Source organism: Bombus vancouverensis, chromosome 3, assembly GCF_051014615.1.
Source record: "Bombus vancouverensis nearcticus chromosome 3, iyBomVanc1_principal, whole genome shotgun sequence".
Taxonomy (NCBI): domain Eukaryota; kingdom Metazoa; phylum Arthropoda; class Insecta; order Hymenoptera; family Apidae; genus Bombus; species Bombus vancouverensis.
In genome coordinates, this window is record NC_134913.1 from 9,865,084 (window position 1) to 9,888,438 (window position 23,355).

The window sequence follows — 23,355 nt, forward strand, 5'->3', positions numbered from 1 at the left end:
CGAGGAACAAATCCAGATCATTGTCTTGTGGAAAGAAAACGTCTTGATGGGGGGACCGAAGACAAAGTCCGCCTGGAAAAGAGCATTCTGGAGGGGTTCAACGATTATCCAGCGGCTGAAAAGGGGGAGCTAAAGCCATGAATACTAAAGGCACGTTATTAATACCATCTGGCAAAGTCACCGCGATATTAGGAGGGCCGCTTATAGCGGCGTTTTAGCGTGGCCGGTTTATTATAGAGATCGTTTCTAAAGAAAAGAAAGCGGACGCGGACTGGGCGAGAAAACGCAGAGGAAGAAGAAGAAGGGGCCTAATGGTGGAAACCAGGAACGCGCCTGGCTATCCTGGTAATGGAGCCCACCGGTCGCCATTATAATAATCGTAAATGCGAAACTACGGCAGCGTGTCGCTCCTCCTCTCGAAGAGCAGCCTACGAGTTTCTTTAAGGTAATAAGAACGACGATATTGGCCTTTTGCCTGGTTATCCCCTCTTTCAATTCGTAAGTTGGCGAGTAAAGCACGTTGGATATTGTTATTTATATGTAAATGTTATAAGATGATTTGCTATGGTGTTAGAATATAAGAATTCTCTGGTGTATAAACATATTTGATTACAGACGTGCATTCAGCTATTGACATGTAAGTGTTGTAGTTATTGGAGTGTCGAGTAAGTTGGATTTTTGAGTCTTGTCTGATAAACACGAATAGATGAATGAATGAATGATCGACAGATTTGAATGTAGCTATTGATATGCGAGTTTCATAGTAGGTGCATATTGGAAACATTGAATGAATTAGAAGGTATAGATTGTTTAGTTTGGTAGGATCGTTAAGGGTGAATGGATGAATGATTACAAAATTTGAGGACATGAGTGATTAGGTGTTTGATACTGTACATCGTTAGAAAGTTAGCTAGTGAGACGATGCAAGGGCAAGAAATATGCTCTAATTACCTTTCGTCTGATCTGTAGATGCAGATTCGTAGATACGTATGTACTAATTTACATTAAACTCGTATGTCTCATTTTCAAGATTACGTCGCTAAATGCTTCCATTAATCCACATTTTAACCAGCAAAAGTACGTACGACGAAACAATTGTTTCGATAATGGCAATTTCAAATGTTTCTATAAAGTCGAATTTAAGTTAAAACTATATGCATTATAACTAAGATACGATATTCAATTATAATTTAACATCTCGTGATTCATTTAAAAAATTGCCTAATAATTACCACTGCCATAGCAAGGTTAGAACATTTTTCACTGAAACATCAACTTCTGACCTCGAAATCTCTCGAGCACGATATTTCAATATGGGAACGAAAGAAAAGGCAAAGCACCTACTACAAGAACTAAGAGTCGTTAAAACAAAAACACGTATTACAATGCTTATACGTTAAAGATACGCCTGGGAACGAGCAAAATTTCAGTTCTTTTTTTTACGCTGCAATTGTAAAGGAGGGCTGACTTTAAATAAGCAGCATCTCGACAAAGACAAAAAAATTTCGTTCTCTGGGCGAACGCTGATGAGCTGCTCCAACATTGCCGCCTTTGTCGCATTTTATACTTTTCATTCGCTTTTCAGCCACCTTTCCTTTCGCCCTCGTTCACGTCTTCCGCCAGCTTCTTTCACACACGCTCACGGTGCCTGCGTTTTCAGCATTACGGAGTTTCTAGACCAATCTGGCAATCTATTGTAGTCTACTTACGTTTCGTTGCACACGTAACGTTCGGACTTAGTTCACGGTTTACCTCCACGTTCTTGTTCGTATGCTGCTTGCGTTCGTTTCTGTCGCGTATCGCGTGATTTCTTTCAATACTCATTGAGGTCTCCAGCGTTGACAGTCGTCTATCATTCTATATGAAAATGCTAATGGAACTGTTATGAATTTGATTTGCAAAGGAGATTGATGCGTAGCTGACAGTATTTAAAGATCACATAAATAGATAATCTTGCGAAGATTTTATTGTGTTCACAGTCACGTACAATATAAAAGGGTAGATTTAAGAATAAACTAAAAAGATATAGTTTCTATGAATATTGAGTAATTGTAAAGCTTAATAATCGTGAAATACCTTTGTTCATCTTTACCATTGCATTAGAAAGATATGCAGAGAAAATATGTTTGATTACCAACTGCTTTATGTTCTCTCTCCCAGATCTGCTTGCTTTTACTTGCCGTTTAAGAATAATAATTTAAGCTCTTCTTAAAGATCACTATGATATTTCTATGATGTTTAAATTACAACAATTTTGGTCGCGTTTACAATTTTTTTGACGGAATTTTGTAAAATGTTTGCTATTTTAGTAGACTTTTTGTGTCTTAATAAAATAACAGATAAATTAGCTTCTAATAATATCACATTCGTACAACTTCTTCATTATTTCATCGTTCGTCTCTTGGTGAGCCAAAAAAGTTTATAACTCCAAATTTTTAAAGCAATGATAGCAGATTATGACTAATTTGGAACAGACCCACGTATTACTGGCATATGGCCAATTTCATTCCTTTGCCCTATGCTATTGTTCGTTATTCGAAACAAATAAATTTCAAATAGTTATCACTGTTATTCGTTACAGAGTACTCGAAGTAATTACTTCGAGCGCCATAGCGAAGGATACAACCAGCACCAACTGCTCCTCCATAAAGTAACCTGCAAAAAAATAGGAAGAAAAATTCTTCCACCTTCTGCCTTACTCGGTAGCCAGCCAGAGATAAATGAAAACGTTTAACATAACGTTCTCATTCCAGGTGAAATTCTTCTTGTCGACTTTTATTAGTTCATCCCCCGTTCAGAGCCGACGTGGCTTCTCAACCCGCTTACGCCTATGCCAAGACTATCGAGACGATTCTCTTCCGTCAGCTCGTCTCTAAACTAAGTGATACGCGACCATAAAGCTGCTCTAGCGGGAACACGCAAAATAAACGTGCCCCGGGTCTCGTGACGCAAATTGCACCATCTTCCCTCGGGAGAAATGATCCATTCAGGATAGAGAATCGATATTCCAGCTCGTTCCGGCGCAATGTCGATTTTATGACTTAGTAAAAGACGAAGATTCGAAAGCTCGGATTCCGGCCGATTCGTCGAGATCTTTTATGAACGTTACCACCGCGAAATCATGACCAGACCACCTCACTCTGAATCGACACACATACGCGTTGCAAGGAAGTCACGCAATCTTGCAGAAGTTTCTCTGAATCCGTTGCATCGCCTTTCATTCTGAACTCGATTGGCCGAGCGAATTTTTCGTTTGCTTTATCGTCACGCGAACATGCTTCGGGGAAATGCTTCTCTTGACCTGAATCCGGCTCGAAAAACATCGAAGTTTCGGATGATTTTCGAATAATCGAGGCGGGAATCGATTTGGTGGAAGAAGCTTTGAGCTGGATGCGAATTTTACTTTGGATTTCAATCATTGGTCGAATGGTTTAAAATAGAATGTGTTGGGATAAAGCGATGAAAAATGTGTCAAATAGAATATTGTAATAGAGGAAGAATAAATATGTTTATGCGAATTCATACTCTTATAAACACAATTAAAGAAATAGAATTTGGGCAGAGATCTGTTCAACATTTTAAAATGTAACTTGTATTTATTTTATATTAATCACCTACGTTTAGGATTCAAACTCGTTCTCATTTCGGCAAGTAAAAAGACTTTGAATGACTTGGAGACGACTTTAACGTGAAATTGAAATGAAAACTCACAATGAATCAGGGAACATCCATTTGTTTATATCGTTTTTGGTTTTAGAACCAAATATGGTTTTAGAAGGAGTAATGTCAGGAACGATTGACATTTAAACAAATTTAGCGGCAGCTGAAACATTTAACGTTAATTATAGCACGCTTTGTAATCTCGAGAGTGCATCTTCAACGGAGTGCTCAACTAATTTAACTCGAACAGCGTACTATACCTGGGGGATTAATACAAATTCGACACTCGAAACGAAAAGGTCACTTGAATCATAACACGGGGGAAGCAAACGATCCTAAAAAGCATAAAAAAATATATGAATGTCATCTGTGATTGCTTGTATAGGTGGGCGCTTATGTTCCATTTTAGCGAATGGCTGGCGAATGGCCACTCTTATCAGTAAATATAAAAAGACTATGAACGGCAGGTAAATAAAATGCGCGTCACAAAAAGGACCACCCACTTTTATTGGCATATTTACGATGTACAAAATTGCCATAAGAATATAATGAAAAGCAAATAGCTATTTGGCTTCATCGGCGCACTCGTGAAAGATATCGCGACACGATTAAAAAATGATAAAACGAGGCGAAACAAAGCCCGAGTTTATCCTACTTTTATATTTATCACCTCGCAGGCAAACTGCGTCGACTCCGTTAAAAACTGATAAAACCGAAAATGTATCACGGAAAACGTTGCACTATCGTCACGCCTGTTCTTTTTACCAAAAATCTAATAACTTCATCAAACAAAGCGGTAAAACGCAAATACTGGAATTTAGAATAGTGTTTTCAGCGTTAAAAATACAATACCAGCGCAGTAGTAAACGGTATACAGAATACTATAGTATGTATAGTAACAACATTTCGGTCATTGAAAATACAGCATTAATTAATTTAACATAGTATCGAGTGCCAGAAATACGAGTAGCAATACCGCCTGCGATATTAAAAACACAATACCACGAAGTACAATATAGAATATGTTACAGTACACTATTAAATACTAATATTTCAAATAATAATTATGTACATATTCCTTTCCATTATATGTTATAAATAATAATAATAACTTGCTTATCTAACACAACTTCCTAACTCTCAATGGCAAAACCTCAAACGTATAAATCTAAAACGTATAAATCCGAAACGTATAATTTTCCATTCCCCGTATAACAATTCTGGAAAACTACCCTACACAGCAATCGAACCACAAACAACCCTCCTTACAAACTCCTGCCGCAATCGTTTTCCTAACTCAAAGAAAATATCCTTACACCTATTCGAAAGCACGAACGACTGTAACAAAACGAATCGGAACAACATCAAAATAATAAAGGCGAAAAGAAACAAAACGAGAAAAGAATAAAAACAGAGGCAATGGAGAACGAGAAGTAACGAGTCCTTCTCTTTAACAAAGGCAGGTCGTCTCCACGCTTGTTTACTACCACCCTCGCCGGCGACCTGGCAAAAGTCGAGCTCGTGGGACAATCGCGATCGATGTACGCCACCCCCGCCATCCCTCGTCATTCTCGTAGCCCGTTGGTATTTTTCTCCGCGTGCCCCGCAGCTGGCTCGTGACCTAATTCGTGGTAGTAGGCGAGCGTGCTTTCTACGTATCACGCGAACGCCACCCCTATATCCCCTTCTCAGCCCTCCCTCGTCGTCGTTGTTAGGGGGTGCGCGCAGCGGCAACTCAACGGGGCGTTTTCATCATCCCTCCGAGCGAGATCCAACTGGAAAGAAACGGCGGAGAAGAACCGTGACGGACTAACGGAAGAAGCTGCATTACCGGGATAATCCTTTCTGCGAAAGGGTTGAACCCGCTGCTGGCATGGATTAATAATATCCGAAAGGAGAAGATCCTGCTCGTCGATTCACGTCCGCGTGTTCTTTTCACGATCACATCGGCAACCTTCGACGGGCCTCTTTCTGAAGCTTTTTCTTTTGACGAATGAAGGTCTTAGGCAGGGATTCCAGAGGGATGCGATCTCGCGTAAAAGAGATGGCGAGTTGATGGGGAAGGAAGAAAATATGATTTCGATTTTCGGAGCTTTATGGGGCCACTGTATGGAAGCTCTGATAATTACGCGTGAAATTGGAATTATTCACTGTAAAAATCGTATAATTTTCTAAAATTGTGTAATTTTCTAGAATTATACAAAATTTAATATTTGTTTCCGGATTTTGGGAATATTATTTAGAATATAGTTCTCGTTTGGATTCGTCAGAAATATTTGTTATTCTCAATAAAACTCCTAAGAAACGATTTAAATTGATAACTCGTTGGCCCCATCTTTTATTACTGGTATAATAGAAATTTTTGCTTCTAGGTTTTGAAAATTCTATAGTTCTCGTTAAGGTTGATTACAATCGGCACTAAAGGCATCGATAGTGAAACTGTACTGCAGCATTCATTATAAAAATTGCATGTACGGTTGTTTTGAATACATTGAGTCCGAAACTCAAAGCTCCGCACTGCAATGCTAAAAGAGAAAGTCAAATATCTTCAAAGATCTTCGAAAACCCTCGAGGCTATCGAAATAACTTGAAAACTACTCTGCCATTGAAATTGCGAGCCACTCGCTTAAGTTTGAGCTATGATAACGAAAAACAAACAAGACCTAAGCGAAAAGTTCAAAAAATACCATTTTACCGATTTACCGTGAAAGAGTTGGAGAAAGACGATGAAAAATCGAAGAAAATAGTGATACCGCGAAGCGTTAAACTTCGCTAAACCATTCAGCCCGCTCTCTGTTCCCGTTTCCACCTCCCTCTCCCTCCCTATCTTCGACTGAAAAAGGGGTATAATCCGACGTCGGTTGCGTGAATCGTCCGCTACAGTGTGCGCGTACAAGCGCCGAGTCTCCATCGTAGCTTTCGGGAAGGGAGAAAAGCTGCAGAGATTAAGCTCTTGTTACCGTTGGGCGAGGGTAGCACGGTGAGGGCGGGGGGTGGCAATTCTTTTTCATACTCACGAATGTGCCGTGTCCCGCCAGGCAGAAAGAGTATCGTTTGTTCGCGAACGCTGCGTCCGGAACGGTCGGGGGGTTGGGACAACGAGGGGGTGGATAAGCTGAAATGGTCTGGTGCGTCGGCTCTTGCGATAAACAAAGCGACCTGTCGCCAGGACCGGGCTTACACTTGTTTCAGACGGATAAGGAGCGCTGTGATTTTCATTGAAAATTGATTGTTGCTCCATCTTTTCTTCGGCCTCTTTGTTAATGCATTATTTAGGTTGCAGGCTGACTGTTGTTGGGATCTTTTGTCATGAATAATTGAGGAATCTCGTGGAACAGGGGCCCGTAAGATAGGATTGTGAATTGGGAAATTATTCGATACATGAAGTTTCTGGAATTTATTCTGTTTTTACTCGCGGAGTTACTGCGATTGTTACCAGCAAAAGAGCGAAATAAGTGAACAAGGAGGATTATTTTGACCCTGCCATCCACGACTTGAAATTTTATTTTAATGTACGATTCTGTTACAATTTAATTTAGCTTATATCTATTTATTTCATTCACTATAGCCACTTACGTGCAATTATCGCAAATATCAGTGGAACAGTAAGTATTTTACTCGATGTATCGTTTATGTGCTTGCCGTAATATTCTATCTAACGTGCGAGGTTAATCCTTTAGAAATGAAAATTGTTAAAACATTCTCAGAATTCTAAAGAAGCAATAGTTACTAAGAAATAAATATGTGAAAATGCGTGCGTGTGTTCGCTTCTTTTATCACAAATGATTAAGAAAATTTCACAGAATTCGTTTTATTATTGAATTTTGTATCCTCTTTGTTGGAACATCGGCGTGCTTGGCCGATTGCAGAGAACAGGATTCCTTTATCCAACGATTTAATAATAGAGAACGTGGACTATGGAATCGTTATTCGGGTCGAAAGAAGCACTAGCTCACCGTCCACACTTCGCCGCCGTTTAAACCTTTCAGCACATTAAACTCTACTTTACTTAACTATCTCACGGTTCGCCGATTCATCCTAATATAATAAAGTTCCGAGGGACTTTAAGCGATGCAACGCCGTTGGTCCCTTCGTCGCCTAACGATTTCCAAGTAATTAGCATCTGGGAAGTTCCCTTTTATTACTTTCCGATCGCACGGTTCATCTGCCGTGCGAGAAATTATTTATTCCGGAGATAAAGGAATGCAGAAGCGTGGAAACGATTAATCGCATCTACAGGCTAATGAAGCTTTGTAACCTGATTTCGATGTTAAAGTATTGCATGCAGATACAATACAGCAACGGTGGATATTATTTGAAATTAGTCATGCAATAGATAATGAAATTCTGATTAAATTTTTGAGAAAGAGTAGCGAGAATCGAATTATGAGAAACTGGAATATTTCTATAATAATATTCTGCAATAATGTACAAATTTTAATACTTTCAATGTATTGCAATTTTATCATTCGTTGCGTATATTAATATTTGAAATAGCAGCGATCGTGCCAATTATATGCCAATTAAAACACGCATTTATTAATAGAAGAACGATAAGTAGACAATTTAACTAATAGAATAATATAGTATAAACCATATACTATAATTTTTAATTTCACCTTCTAACAGTAAACTTATTTTTAATGGCGTTTCCCGCATACTTGGTCGTTTAAGTCTATGCAATTCTTTCTTAGACTTCTGGGGTTTAAAATCCCCCAAAATTCTCGAATACTCTCCCAAGTTTCTAGAATATCATCCGTTAGTTTTTATTGTAACATGCTACCTCGGTCTTTTTAAGCGAAGCAAAATTCAACCAAAAATTTGGGAAGAATAAGAAATTACTTAAAATTACTGTTTGAAAACGACCCAGTATGCAGATGGCGGATTAGGCGAATTTTTATCTGTGGTATCGATTCAGATTTAAAATTAAAACTTAGTTCTTTTCCTTAAATTAATAATGAAGAATTTTAACGATATTCATAAAATATACATATTTCATATTCATAATAGGAATATCACGTCTCAGTCACGTTGAACTTCAGCTGGGGATTTTTTGTAATGAAATATTAAGTGTATGCTCGACGTCTTAACAATCGTTCTATGAAAATGACGTAAATAATTGAGAAGCTTTGAGTCACGGACTAATGGTCGTTATTACACCGGTTCGCGATAATTAATTCATTAATTAAATGGGTTTGCTACGCGGGAACGAGTCCGTTTGATGTGGCTACGGAAACGGCAATTCCTGGATTAAATCTGGCCGAAGGAGGCTCGACGAATTTTGGTTTCCCGGTTGCCAATTATAGCTTGTTTGAAATATAGGGTAATCTGTCTCTGCTCATGTTTAAATATAAATTCGTGTAATCTGTATACCACGTATAAATGAAACCTACGTGACTGCAGATATAAATCTCCAATAATAAATAATAGTATATTAACAATAAACTATCGACGAGCTGAAAATTTCATGTCAAGAGATTGAAAAAAATTATTTCACGAATTAGATGTAATTTAAACAAAATTGAAAAGAGAACTAAACTGGGTTACATGAGACCATCGTGTAACTTCATGACTTGAACAATCATTTATAAAGAGCGGAATCAGAGGAAAACAAATTTAATGTAAAAAGTAGCAACACGAATGCCAAAATATTTGCAAAAATATAATAAATATATACATATGCATGAATACATAAATAAGTCAATAATTAAGAAACAGGTGTAGAGCAGAAAGAAGGAAAAAATTCTATTATTTATCAGAATTTACGAATGCTTCTTAGCTCAAGGTTATAAACCAAACAATAATATCGAAGGTTTTAATAAATTCCTAAGGATTTCCCAGATTTAGGTAGTTTCAGTGTTAAAGAATTTGAAAAATACTAAAAAACGAACAAAGCGTTCTATTTTTCTCAACGAATTCCACAACAAGGATGATTTATGGAAGGTGTACGTTGAAGAACTGAAAGACTCATGGAACGAGATGTCCCGAATTTCAGAAATGATGACGCTGGAGAAACCACAAAGTTGAACAACATGCCCGTAGCAAAATCACGAATCTTCGCTGATCCATAGAACACGACGCTCCACTTTTCCTGAACAAAGAGAACATTCCGTACGAAACAATCTCTGCTACCCTAAAGAACAGAGGCTGCTCTCTGATCAGCGTACTCAGCAAAGAATACTGTTGTTAGACGCGTATACGTTTTGAAAAGAAGCTCCATAAATGAAGGTATCTCGTTAAGGATCATATTTGTTTCACGTACCTTCTACAATTCAGTTCGTATGTATTCTGTTTAATCAAGTGGCAAAAAGTTATATTATTTTGTATGATAATAGCCTCGATCCAATGATATTTATCTAATCTATTACATTACTGTATATTACTGCATTTGTTCCTATATTACATTCAGTTTATATAACCAAGTTACAGGCAATAGAAAATTATATTATTCTGTATAATAATAGTTTTGATCAAGTTTTAGTCTAATATATCAGTATATTAAATAAAGAAAAAGTAAAACCACTATTAAAACCGTAATTGCAACTTATAGGAAATGACATGACGTAGTCTATACGTCTACATATATTCGATACCTCACTTTGCAATAAAAATCATTTCGAAGAAGATCTAGAGATTGAAGAAATTAAAGAATTTTCACGAAACTTTTTCTCTGATGCTATAATCTAATAACAAAATGTAGAACGTATTTTGCGATCCAAATAAATTCCAGGACTTCGCAGAGGATGAGTTACTCATGATTCCCTGTTCTCCAGCTCGTTTTCTCGTTCTTTTAATCGCCTGATTTATTCACCGCGGTGAAGGCACAATTAAGCATTCCCGTATGCGTGATTTAACAGGTGGCCCTGCAATAATTTACTGGGGAATTGGGTTACGTAAATGGCCGGGATAATTAAATGTGACAGGAGGGAAAAGGGTTGAAGTCGAAGGGGTCGCGAACACAGCGACATTTTATGATCTGACGTGTGTCATGTTTCCACGGGAACGATTTGCACCAATTTGAATAAAATTGCCGTTCGCTCCGAATGAGTATCGAACAATGGTCGACGGTTTTGACGTCATTTACGGATTAAAATAACGAGTCGATTCTAGCTGAGGTGTATAAGAATAGACGATAGAATTCCAGCAGGAGTCTGAATAAAATGTTGTTGCGAATTAATCCTGTTTGATGTGAGATTAATTTAAAATTGAGCGAAAAAGCATGTGAAAATGAAATATCGTTTTGACTGAGCCTGATTTTTTATTTTCATGATTTTTTGTCGTTAAAACATTTTTATCCTTGTGACTTTTATCGTATTTTCTCTGTTATCTTTTAACGATATTACCATACTAATATTTTTCAATTTTACTACGAAGTTTCACTACGAACCACTCAGAAGTCAAACTGATCCACTTCTGGTAAAGTTCTTAATTTTAATTATACTAATATAGATATGATTTTTATTTAATCTTTCATAAAACGAATAATTACAATTGATAAAGTTGATATTATTTGGCTTTTACATGGTTCCTATGTATTTGTTAGACAGCTATTTAACATTATATTTTCATTCTAAATTTTATGATGATATATAATATGATGTTAAATAATATACGTGACAAATACATATGAGCCACGAAATAAATTACCAGAACGACGTAATACTTTGCTATTATATTAGAACTGACACAAATTTTAGAACCGACGTTCGACAAAAACCATCAGTGTCGAACAGGAGCCAAAACCAAAGAGAATGGAAATCGCTTTAGTGAAATTGAAACTTCATTTCGAGTTTCATTCACGCGTACGAAAAACTGTTTGACCAGAATTTCAGACGAACGAAATTTATACGTTCACGTTTATTTCCTGTCTACTAAAAGAAGCACGCGTCGCCGATATCGTGTACCATTGAACGGAAGGTGGATCCGAATTCAAATGGCAAAAGCAAAAAATGTGGTTTTCAATCTCCAATTCGGAGAAGGGAAAAAGGCCACAAAGCGATTTCTACGAAGCGTCGATGTCGAACGAGTGAAATTAATTTCGGGGGCACAGTAAATTGTTCGTGCTCGCGGCTGCACCCGCTCGTAGCCTCGGGATTAATTGCCGCCACGGGGACTATGGAACCCGCTAATCTGCCGTTATGAAATATCTCGTTAGTATGTACGCGTGTACAACGACCAACATACGATCATGTGCCACTCGCTATGCTCGATGATATGGTGTTTGCCCAATAGACTCTTTCTGGCGATTTATAATCTGAAAAAGCTTTTTTGTTCTTGGTGATCGTAATTCACCGATATGAAAGAAGGACATCTTGCGTGGAATTTAAATTGGAAGATCTTATTGACTTCTCTTATTTTGTAATTTTTAATCTTTCTGTTTTCTCGTTCTTTTTCTCTCTCTTTTTTTTTTAATTTCTATGGAAACAAGCTGTGAAGTTTCTTTCCGAAAGAGAACTAGGTCGTAATTTAAAAAATTAGAACATGTCACACAAGATTAATCCACTTTCGAAGATAAAAGAGATACTTTGTCGTATAACATAGACTGGTTTTTAAAATAATTTCATCACCAACTAGATTCTATCTATTCGTGACAAACGTGACAATTCATCGAAGTTATGATTGTCCGATTTTAAGCTCTATTCATTCGTAAGTAAATGAAAAATAAATTGTCACAGGAACGTTGATTCCACAGAATTAACAGATATAAAAATTGTTTTAACCTACATTTTAAAATAAAGAAAGAGAGAATAACTTTGCACCTTATAAATACTTCAAACCACCGCAAACAATACAATTATAATCCAGTCTAACACACATTCGAAAATATTTGTACAATATAAAATCTCTCGACTATTTAAAAACAGTATTCCCATATCTCTTTTATCAAATATCAGATTTTATTCACTAGTGATAAACGTGACAAACTATTCATCAAAGATATGACACCTTAACAACGTAAACTCGGTTGGCTCCAAACAAGCTTCAATTTCACCGACACGGAAAAGCGAATTATTTTGCAACAACGGACGGATCTGCATTTCAGCTCGTCGACGTCCTGGAAATCCCAGCTGGATACGCTGCACTGTTCCTGGATACCTCAAAACGTGGACCTGACACACGCTTTGACCTCGATTATCATGCGTATACAAAAAGGGAACGTAAATCGCGAACGAATAGGAAATTATTATCGATTGTTAGCCAAAGCGAATTTATCAAATTTTAATAGACGAAGACGAATTAACCGATCAATCACATTTTCAATTTCTTATAGACAATACTGTTGAACCTCGGTAACTCTAACTTCTAAGGTTACATCGATTATGTATTCCGATAAATTGACGTTCTAACGAGCTCAATACGTCAATGTAATCAAATCTGAAATAGATTTTTGTGAATATATGCGCTGCAGTCTTCAAACTTTTTGTCGTGTTTCGTTCATCGAATATGTGTACGAATACGTGTCTACTACAACGATGATCAAACTCAAGAACGTTTCTGCATCTTACACATTTCACGAACAGTGGCAGACAAAAGAAAGTTCGTAAAATGAGAAGTACGAGAAGACACGATAATTTTACAAAATGGATTTATTTTAAGCAAAAGCAACGAATAAATGTAATATATCGAACAGAATACACAATTGTTATGAAAATGATAAAACGCGTGTCGATTTTTAATTATTTTCTATCCGCCACTATAAAATTATAATAATCCACAGTGTAACGATCATCTATAAACCGACAATATCAACTACGAATTAACGTAATTTACAAAATTCAAAATATAACGGATCCGAATGACAAACTGCTAAATCTATTTCCTTCAAACTACGATGCAACTCAAAGGGAAGAATGTTCAAGAAAAAAATAATACAATGCAGAATCGGAAAGAAACAGCGAGGAGAGTTGAAAGTTAGCAGGAACTTGTCGAGTACGTTTATTTTCCATCTAGTGGCCGGACCCGCATAATCGTCCGGAGGGAGGAGGAGGCACGTCGACGAACGCCAATACGATTGCTTTCGAATGTGCACTCTTCGTCGTGATCGGGATGAGTTTCGAAACTCTGGACGCTTATCGTGGCCCCGTAGAGGAGTCCCGATGGATCCTAAACTGCAGAGGGAAACAAGGGGTCAGGAAATCGAGCAGTAAGGGATGGGTGCTGGCTCCGGAAGCATGCGGTTCGAGAGGCAGCTTATATCTGTCTGCTGGGATCGTGTGCCAGGATGCTGAACGCGTGGTTGTGTGCACGCCAATTTCGCCTGGTCACGGTGAACCGTTTGGTAAAGGAGATAAGGAGCTTTCGATTATTTGATCTCGGGCTCTGGGTTTTCAGTTTAGATGAGTTGGCTTCAACTGGGTAATGAAACAAGCGTGAAACGTCGAAGGGGAGAAGTGAACGACTGTGAACCAGAGGAAAGGAGGTGGCATAATATGGAAATAGTGTTTGGTTTGGAGGGTTGAAAAGGCGGAGAGCAATGGGATGATCGGAACGATGGAGACTGTTTGGACAGGAGAAATAGCTTTGGAATTTATGTGGAGCATGTCACACGTGCATGGGATTTTACATTTTCTTGTGTCTAATTTTTTTGAAATATATTATTGAGGACTTTGAAAGAATATATTACTTCTTTTGCGTTAAGAGATATTAAAAAATATACTGCTTAGTATTAATGTGTTATTTTAATGTGTAAAGATATTTCAAGAAAGGACAGACAATGCGTCGATGTCTCTTTGACTTACCGCAACCACAAGAATTTTCAAATTTCCTTGCTTGCTACGGGGATGTTTAATTGCAACAAATTCAGATAATGCCGGAGCAATTAACTACATGTCAATATAATAAAAACAAATATTAATTCAACAGAAGATGGTTTTATTATAATCTACAGTTTCTCATTACACCTTCCTAGTTCTACGAACCTATATAACTAACTTTGATACTTCGATGTACATGCACACAAGCTTTCAAAAGGGATTACGATCATTCGAGGTAGCATTGGTACGTAACGAGAATGAAACCCAATTTCTCACTCTAATTCTCAGAATTTATGCGACTATATGCTATCTTAATGGAACAAAACCCATTGTATGTCTCTCTTATGTAAAGCTCGTATCTCCAACTACAGTTAATATTTTGTTTCAATATCATGAACTTTACTTAACTCTCATCTATTCTTTATGTCAACGAAACACATTACTATAAATGTAAACATTCTTATTTATGAACAATACAAACAATCTTATACCCAAATATATAAAGATTCACTTTCTTAATATTTATTTCTATTTTCAATAGAAGAATTTTTTATCGTTATGTTAATTTAACCTTGTTGCGTTCTTCGTTTTCTCGGCTCAACTGTATTTCCCTATTAGTAAAAAATTTCTTAAGTTTAGGAATAAAATTGTTATTAACATACTAAATGCACAAGTACAACAGATATATTAAATGCACTTAAGTTTGAAAATGAAATTCTTATCGATATAAAAATGTCATTTCATTTGTTAACACAAGATTAAGATTGAAACACAACAATTCGAGAAACGCAACAGAATTAACAGTAAAGAAAGATGAGGGAAGAATAAGAAGTAATGCAGCGAAGCTCACTAACAATAAGTTTTACTAAACTAAATTTCCTTCAAATTTATTAAAATTTATTGCTCAATACACTGCAAAGTTTCCAGTTTGAAACTTCTCTAAATTACCAGTAACCTGATACTACGACACTTCGTTGAAAATGCCACGCTCCTTCGCCAACAGTACAAGGCCGATTTTTTCTTTTTCCTCGTGATCCGCTGAGTAAATTTAACGTAATAGGAACTCCCTTTTCAACGAAACCTATGGAAACTGGATATGGGTCAACCGAAAAGCGACTATGCATTATCGCGAACGGTGCTGCTCGCAAGGTCGCACTTTTCCCCAGAATAATTGCATGGCCGAAATTCCCAGTACACGTGTTCCGTACCGTTGATCGATCAAGTTCGCTGAGAGGAAATTTCGAGATTAACCTGGACCCGTCTGAGCGAACGATTTACACGCGGTCAGGTATTGAATACACGACGACCGTGATAAGAAGTTTATTCGCAGGCGATTAATATTCAACGGGCATCTTACTAGTTCGCGAAACATCGATAGTGCAAATTATTTGTTTCTCCTTTGAAGTAATTTTCCTGTATGAAAAAATGTTGAGCTACATGTTAGTTCATCAGAATTTGACTCATTTTTCATTATTAGCCCCCATTTGGGGATTTAAATATTTAGTAAATTAATAAACGGAGCATCATAGTCTAATGGTATTCTCTTTTGTAATAATTTTAATTTCAATTTTCTAAGCTTATAGCGTTCTTTATAGTAGCGTTCTTTATAATAATTTTAATCACATAGAACATATAGATTTGCATACTTCATTTTAATTTTGTTTCAATAAAGCAGTCGTGTATATAATGGATTTATTGCAAGATGAAAGAATTGGAGAAGATGAAAGAAAAAAAGAGAGAATATTGATAAAATAAAGCTCCTCCAAATGTAAAAGGAATTTCGATCAGTCCATTAATTGCAGAATAATTGAAGGTCATCACGTATCACATAGTGTACAAAAGTGGCTGGATATGATCGTCTTTAACCACTTATTTTGCGTCTCTTCTAATATATACATTTCTTTGAATCAGCTTTTCAGTGACTAAATATTATAATTGTCTAGATTAAAATAACAAATAGGACAATTTAAAATATGAAACGTATTACTCATATTTAATAATCTTTCATTGTATTACTGTTAATTTATTCGGATAGTTTATAGCGTCGCGTTTCATTATTAAGGATCATTAAATTCTGCTGTATATTTGAGGGAGAATTATTCTGCATATCTGCCAAATAATTAAATATGGAATTTAGATAAATACTGCTCCTAGTTGCATAGTAAATGCAACAAGATAGGATTGGATAGTAGTATCCGGAAGTAGTCGATAGAAACAGTATTACGTTATTATACAAACCAGTATTTCGTGTATCGATGAGAAATAGGTGAAAATTATTAAACTTTCATGCATTCATTCGTCGAATAATAACATAGATCCATTATCATTTATATTCTAATAACGGGCAATTGAATACCTTAAAACTACTTTAAAAAATGCATAGTTTAGATGTGAAAAGTTAAAAGTTAAAGGTGAAGATACCTGATATTGAAAGGTCAGCAAAATAAACAGTATCATACATTATTCAGTGGAATGTTAGTTCTATGTATACATACTACGCTATATTCTACCAAACAATCCATACTTCAATTTCATTCTGAAATTATGCTAAAAATTGAACTTGATCGTGAATGCAACTGCTATTTATCACACGAGACAAAAGTTCAACAAAAGAATGGTTCAAGAAATTCCCGCTTAAATTACTTCACACTCGCGTTAGAACGTAACACATATGATATTCTAAACCGACAAGCTTTTTCCATCGCGGTAACCAACAGTCTAGCAAATCACAAGCAACGGGCTGTTTAGCATACAATCAACAATCAACAGCGTACAAGGAACACCGTGAATTTTCACGCACGTTAACCGCACCGTTTCTAGTCGTTCCGTTATTCACGCGAATAGCTCGCGAGAGGCACGCACGCCGACCAACGTTAATCGTATGCATATGAACAGAGCGTGTTTCAATTAAATTGCACGTTCCATCGGCGACGCTCTCTTCGCGTATTCGTGAACATGCACACCGATGTCACGCAAGTGTCGTACGCCGCTGCGACATGCGTTGCTTGTAACAAATACTACGCGAACTATCGTAAACCGTACGATATTTTCAGAACTCCTCTTCGAAAATCTCGATAAATTTTGGAAATTCAATGCATCAATGCTTCCCAATGAGAATCAGTTTAAAATGATTTTGGCAATCGATTTAAGCTTTGTTCCATTTCAAATGTTACATAATAAGGAAGAATATAAAGCGTATCTTAGTCTGTGTTAGGTAGAACAATAACATTTTCCTATGAAGGAAATTCTAATTACTATGAATATATAAATGAAAGTTAATACGATGCCCTAGAAATATTGTATTAAGAATTATTTCTTCCTGACTAGGAAAGTACGAATGTTTGACTTACAGCTTAGAAAATCTCAAATTGTATACTTTACCAGAAGAGTTGAATGTTTTTGTAAATTCGTAAATTCTCACCTAAAACAGAAAAGTGTGTTTGTTACAAATATTGAAAATAGAAGATAATTGGTAGATTTAAAAAGTAGTATATAGAGAATAATAATTACATTGGTTTTAAAAATATCTACTAAAAGTATGCAAATGTTTCTGACAAAATTAATCTTGATTTTCATTTGGGTACAAACACTGATCAATTATATTTTCTAAGGATTTTTCAATTTTAATATTTTAATATCAGATGTTATGATTATAATGTTTAATTCGTACTATAGATTCCTACTATGTATAATTCCTAGTAATTCCTTCCTATATGTATGTCATATGTTCATCGTACTCTATTACAGCTCGGTAATTATACAGGATGTGCCCGAATAACATGAACGAGCGAATATAAGGCGATCCTTTATGGAAAAAGTAAGAAGATGTAGAATAAAATTTCTTCGCATAATTTTTCGTTTTCAAGAAAATCAAATTTAAAAACTTGTCAAGTATGCTTAAACTTGGCTAATTACCGACTGGATATGAGTAAACAATCGATAAGAGGTTATCCTAGATGTAAAAATAAACAGAAAATGTGAGAAGAAATTTTTCCGTTTGAAGTTTCATTTTTAAGAAAATAGAGTGTGAACATATTTGGTCAAAAATTTGTCTAATACACGTGTATCGGAAAAATTTCAGATTTATTCTTCTCGTAGACAAAGCGTCTTATGAATAAACTTTATCCTACATTTTCGATTATTTACTTCTGTTCAATCCAGAATTAGCCACTTTCGAGCGTATTTGATAAATTTTCAAACCCGATTTTCTCAAAAACTAAATCGGAAATAAAAAGATTCTATCCTATATATTTTTCTCATTTTTTTCGTAAATAATCGCTTCAGGTTCGTGTAGAAGAAAGAATCACTCCATGTGCCACTTGTACATGTTATTCCGCCGCATACTGCATGTAGTGTTACTTTGCATTACTTGGTTTCATTCTATGCGTTAGTTATGTCGTACATTTACTTATATATATTGATGAATATTGTTTATATGTCGAACGTTCATGACAGTATATTAAAGACCAATAAATAAAAGACAAATAAATTTTTATAGATTCAAAACCTGATATGTGGAACTTCCAAGAAACATATCGATAATAATTTCACTCGAATTTATCTAGAAGAAAATAAGTACACAAGCAGACGAATTTTTCGTAAAGTGATAGCATCGGCTAATTCAACGGAGTATCAAGCAATGCCCTTCTCAATCTTCATCACATCTTGGTTTACCGACAAAGCCGCTAAATCAGAAACCAAGTCCACTCTACGTTGGTCGATCGATCAAACGAGTAGAAAGCAACGTTCTCCCGTTGAGCAACGAAACTTCGCCTATCAGCAAAGGCAGGTAAACTTGGAGCTAAAGCACAAGTGGACAGCCCACTTTCGCTACGTTCGTTCGATGTTCTCTAATTAACGCGCGAGCCTAATTATAGAATTACAGACGGCGACGGTTGGACGTCGTCTGCCAATAGACGGAAACTCAGAATCAACCTGATTCAGCGAACGACGGGAATCACCTTGAGAAGGGTGGACAAAGGCGTTCGAGGGTGACAGTATTGCAGCCTTGACCCAAAACCATCCACGTTTCTCCCTAGTTCGACTCGGCTTAACGGTTATTCCATCCGGAAACTTTATCACCAAAAACAGCCAAAATCTCTGTCTTCGATCAACCGAGAATCCATCGTTGTTAACTGCTTCCGCCTTTATTACCAATTACGTTTTATGATTCCGGAACTTGGCCGTCTTCCGTGGTACAGTATCTCACTGAGAACACTGTTTACCATCGAACAATGTTCGAAGTTATTGGCAGAGCTTAGAATTTGCAGTTTAAGCTGGCGACAGTTTGGTGGGATACGGTTATATTGTGGATGTTTATATATGACAAGTGTAAATATATAAAATTGTACAAGGATGTACACGAATGCAAAAATCTGTAAAATATCAAAAGTAGAGTACATATTGACACATTTGGAAAATACATTAGAAACATGCATATAAAATATTAAAAAGTACTTGTAACGTAATGTCATCACGTTCCTCTACTATTCATTGTATGTATAATCTTAATTAGTATGGCTTCTAAACGGTGGAACTATACTCTACAATCCGAGACTTTGGAATCAGTAAATCTACCATAGACACGAAGAACGTAAACAAAGGAGTTAACTCAGACTGCGGTTGCCTTAGAAAATTTTGTCACAAAACTCTACCGAAACAAAGAAAATTATTGTTGATACTTTTAATACGAACTTCGATTTAATAACAAAATTAACAGAAGATCCGCTTTATTCATAACTCAGAAGTATAGTACTTGTATTATGCCTAGCCTTGAGAAATAAGCACATAAAGATGTATCATACACCAGCTGCTCTTCATCAGCAAGCTTTACGAGGTCATTCAAAAATATTTATTACAATATTTCGTATGTATCAGTGGGATCAACCTCGACCTTCGCATGGTTAAAGAACAACCCTTGCGTCTCCATCACTACGATCTAAATCTCCGTACAAAACGAAACTGCCAACGCTCTAGCGGAGTACATGCAACCGCTTTCGCCGGGCTCTATCAAATGTCAAAGTTCAGTACACCAGTTCAGCTGATCAATATTGCTGGGTGTTCATTCGGCTGCCATTGGCGCACTTTGAAATGCGATTATCTTTCACAGTGAGAATAGACGAGCGGACGGACGTCGTTTGACCTTCGACAGGCATCTTCCGCGGGATTTCAGCCGCAAGGATTCCTCGCCACGCCCAGGCACGCGTAGGCTGAACCCTGAGCACCGTTGAAAGGGTAAAGGGCGCGTGCAGCCTGGAATTCCAGCGACCACCGGCAGGAAATCAATTACGGGCCTTTAAATCCCACGACGACCGGCTTCCTATCGATCTTTGCCTCCCACGGAAGTATCCGCGACTGCTTTGCATCTGCTTATGGAAATCTCGCTACCGAACGATTATCGGCCACAGTATCAATCGGCCGCCGCTAATTTTTCTATTTCGATTTAATAGATGGAGCTTTGGTATTATGGCTTCTAAATGATCCATGATACAATTAAGTAAGTCGATGTAATCTAAAAATCACTACAACATCCATTAATGGGATTCTTGGATCCCGTCGACTTATTTAATTGAAAGAAAATTCGAAACTATGTATGAAAGCGTTAAATGACTTCTTCTAATTGATTGAATCTATTAAAATATAAAAACGATTTCGACCCACAAAACAGAATTTCCAAAAATCTCATATACGAAATAATTTGCCTAATTCATTGACTCACGATACGTTATGCATCATCGGCTTACAACAGGCCGCACGTCCGTTAAGCGGTTGGTCGTGGAGCGTAACCCGCCGGAATCGTCGACGAAGCGAGCCCGGCCACAAAGCCGTGGACCACGAAAGGGTCAACGCATTCCATGCCGCGGAAGCGTACCGTTTCAAAGAAACCGCGCGCGGCGAACGAGCGAGCGAGCGAGCAAGCGAACTAGGAGAAACGAGCAGACGGACACGAGGCAACGTAACGGCCCCGATCTTGGCTGGCAGGCAAGGACGAGGTCGCGAGCGCGGCCTAATCGTGTTCGTGCTCGTAGATGTACTCTCTCGTAGTTGGCACAGAGATCTGCAAAAGGGGGTTGTATGCAGCTGCAGAGTGCAGGCGCACCCCCGGGCCGCTCGCGTTATATAGATAATACACGGACGCGCGAGGCGTCGCACAGCAAAGAGGGAGAGGCGAGGAAGAGCGGAACGGAGCGCGGAGGAAGACGAAGCGGAGAGAGACACGAGAGGGAAGAAAGAGAAGAACGAGCGTGGAAAATACATACAGGGAGCGTGAGAGAACCGACAGAGCGACCGAGAGGAAAATAGAAAAGAGTGGGTGGTTACTGGTGCCGGGTCGCGAAACGGGCCGCACGGAGAGGCGGGGAGGGTAGCGAGGATTCGCTTCCGTGTCCCAGTAGCACTAATGACCGCCATCCTCCCCTCCTTCCGTTTACTGCTCCCACTACCGCGCCCTTGCACTCTCGCCCCTCCATGGTGCGCTCCCCACTTCTTCTCAGCGCCACCGTTGTTTCCCCGCCGTCTCCCCTCCACCCGTAGCACGTACATCCAGGATGACTCGAGTTACGTCATAGCGCCTAGAGCGTGCGCTTTCCCCCCAAACCCCTCCGTGCTTCGCTCCACACTGCTCTAACTCGTTCGCGTTCTCCCTCCCCCTCGAATGGATCTCTCTCCTTCCACCAAACCGTTGTACTCCCCGACCGTCACGATCAACCCCTCCACCTTATCCGCGTTGAGAATCCAGCAGCGCGGAGCGTATACACACGCTACGAGTACGCTATATATCTTTCCACTATAGCGGCCAGCACTTGGCGAAACCGTGGGGGACCCGGCAGTCTCCTCTGGTACACCGAGCTGTGTGTTACCGTTCCTCGCTTGTTGTATCACGTTCTCGCCGTAATCAGCGTCGACGCGCGTCCGATCTGACAGACCTGTAGTCGCGGCGGCACGTCGTCGTCTACACACGCGCGCACCCTATATACATATATATATACACACACAAAACTTACGTATATGTGTATATATACGTAGAGGCAGAGAAAGAGAGGGAGAGATACACACAGGTGACCCAGCAACATACACGCACACGCGAACGTATACGAAGTCCGTGCACACATCATCCACCGGCATACGCACCTTTGCGCGCACACGGACCACCGACCAACAGAAGATCCTAAAGGAAGGATATAAGGAGGAAAAATCCGACGCGGGTGTTCGAGCAGTGCGAAGACCAAGGCAATCGCTTGTCGCGTTTAATCGGACACGCGCGATCGCGGCTCTTAAGTGAAAAAGGATACGGGACGCACTGGAGAGATACACGGTGTGGCCAGGTGCAAACGGTCCTTCCAGTTAGTCGTCCGTACCTCGGCCTTCATCATCGAGGAGTAACACGTGCAGGTGTGTATCCGAACGCGCGCACGTGTACGACGTACGCTCGTCACGCTACATACCCGTGCATACATACGTATCACGCTGTGTGTGCGTACGTGTGTTTGTGTGCTTGACTGATTTAGGCGATCGGAGCAGGGGAAGAATCTAGCACGGCACAGACAGGTAGGCATAGGCGAGTTCCTTGCAACTTGAGATTTCTCTGCTGAGAAATCAAAGGAATCGAGTTACAAATTAAAGTTTCAGACGGTCAGGCCCAAATATTTTCGATTTGTGTACGATCATGTATAATGTATCGCGTCGTGGAAGTTCGAAAGTGTTTGTTGTTCCTTCAATGTCGGTTTCCAATTGGTGAGCCAATTTTATGGTGGTGTCCTGCTGTTTTTTTGTAAAGCTTGGACGTTCGAGGATAACCAACCGTGGCGAGTGAGTGTGCCTCTTTAAAGACGTGAGTTGCACGCTTCTCCCGCGAGTACACGTTGAAAGAGATCGTTGCGTAAGCATTGGGGGTGAACACGGAGTGAAATCGGAAAGGCTCGTTCGAGGCCGCTTCGAGCTC

General features: G+C 38.5%; 1 protein-coding gene across 2 annotated transcripts in view; it reads left to right on the plus strand.

The window, feature by feature from the left end:
* Positions 1 to 22,221: 22,221 nt before the first annotated feature.
* Positions 22,222 to 23,355, plus strand: part of LOC117165784 (uncharacterized) — a 124,804-nt gene continuing 123,670 nt past the window's right edge. Inside the window, exon 1 of one of the 2 annotated variants that reach the window (XM_033349160.2) lies at positions 22,222 to 22,805. The gene's annotated coding sequence lies outside the window, so the exon portion shown is untranslated. Of the gene's footprint in view, positions 22,806 to 22,829; positions 22,962 to 23,355 lie in introns of those variants that run through there. The other variant, XM_076617292.1, reaches the window with a different exon arrangement.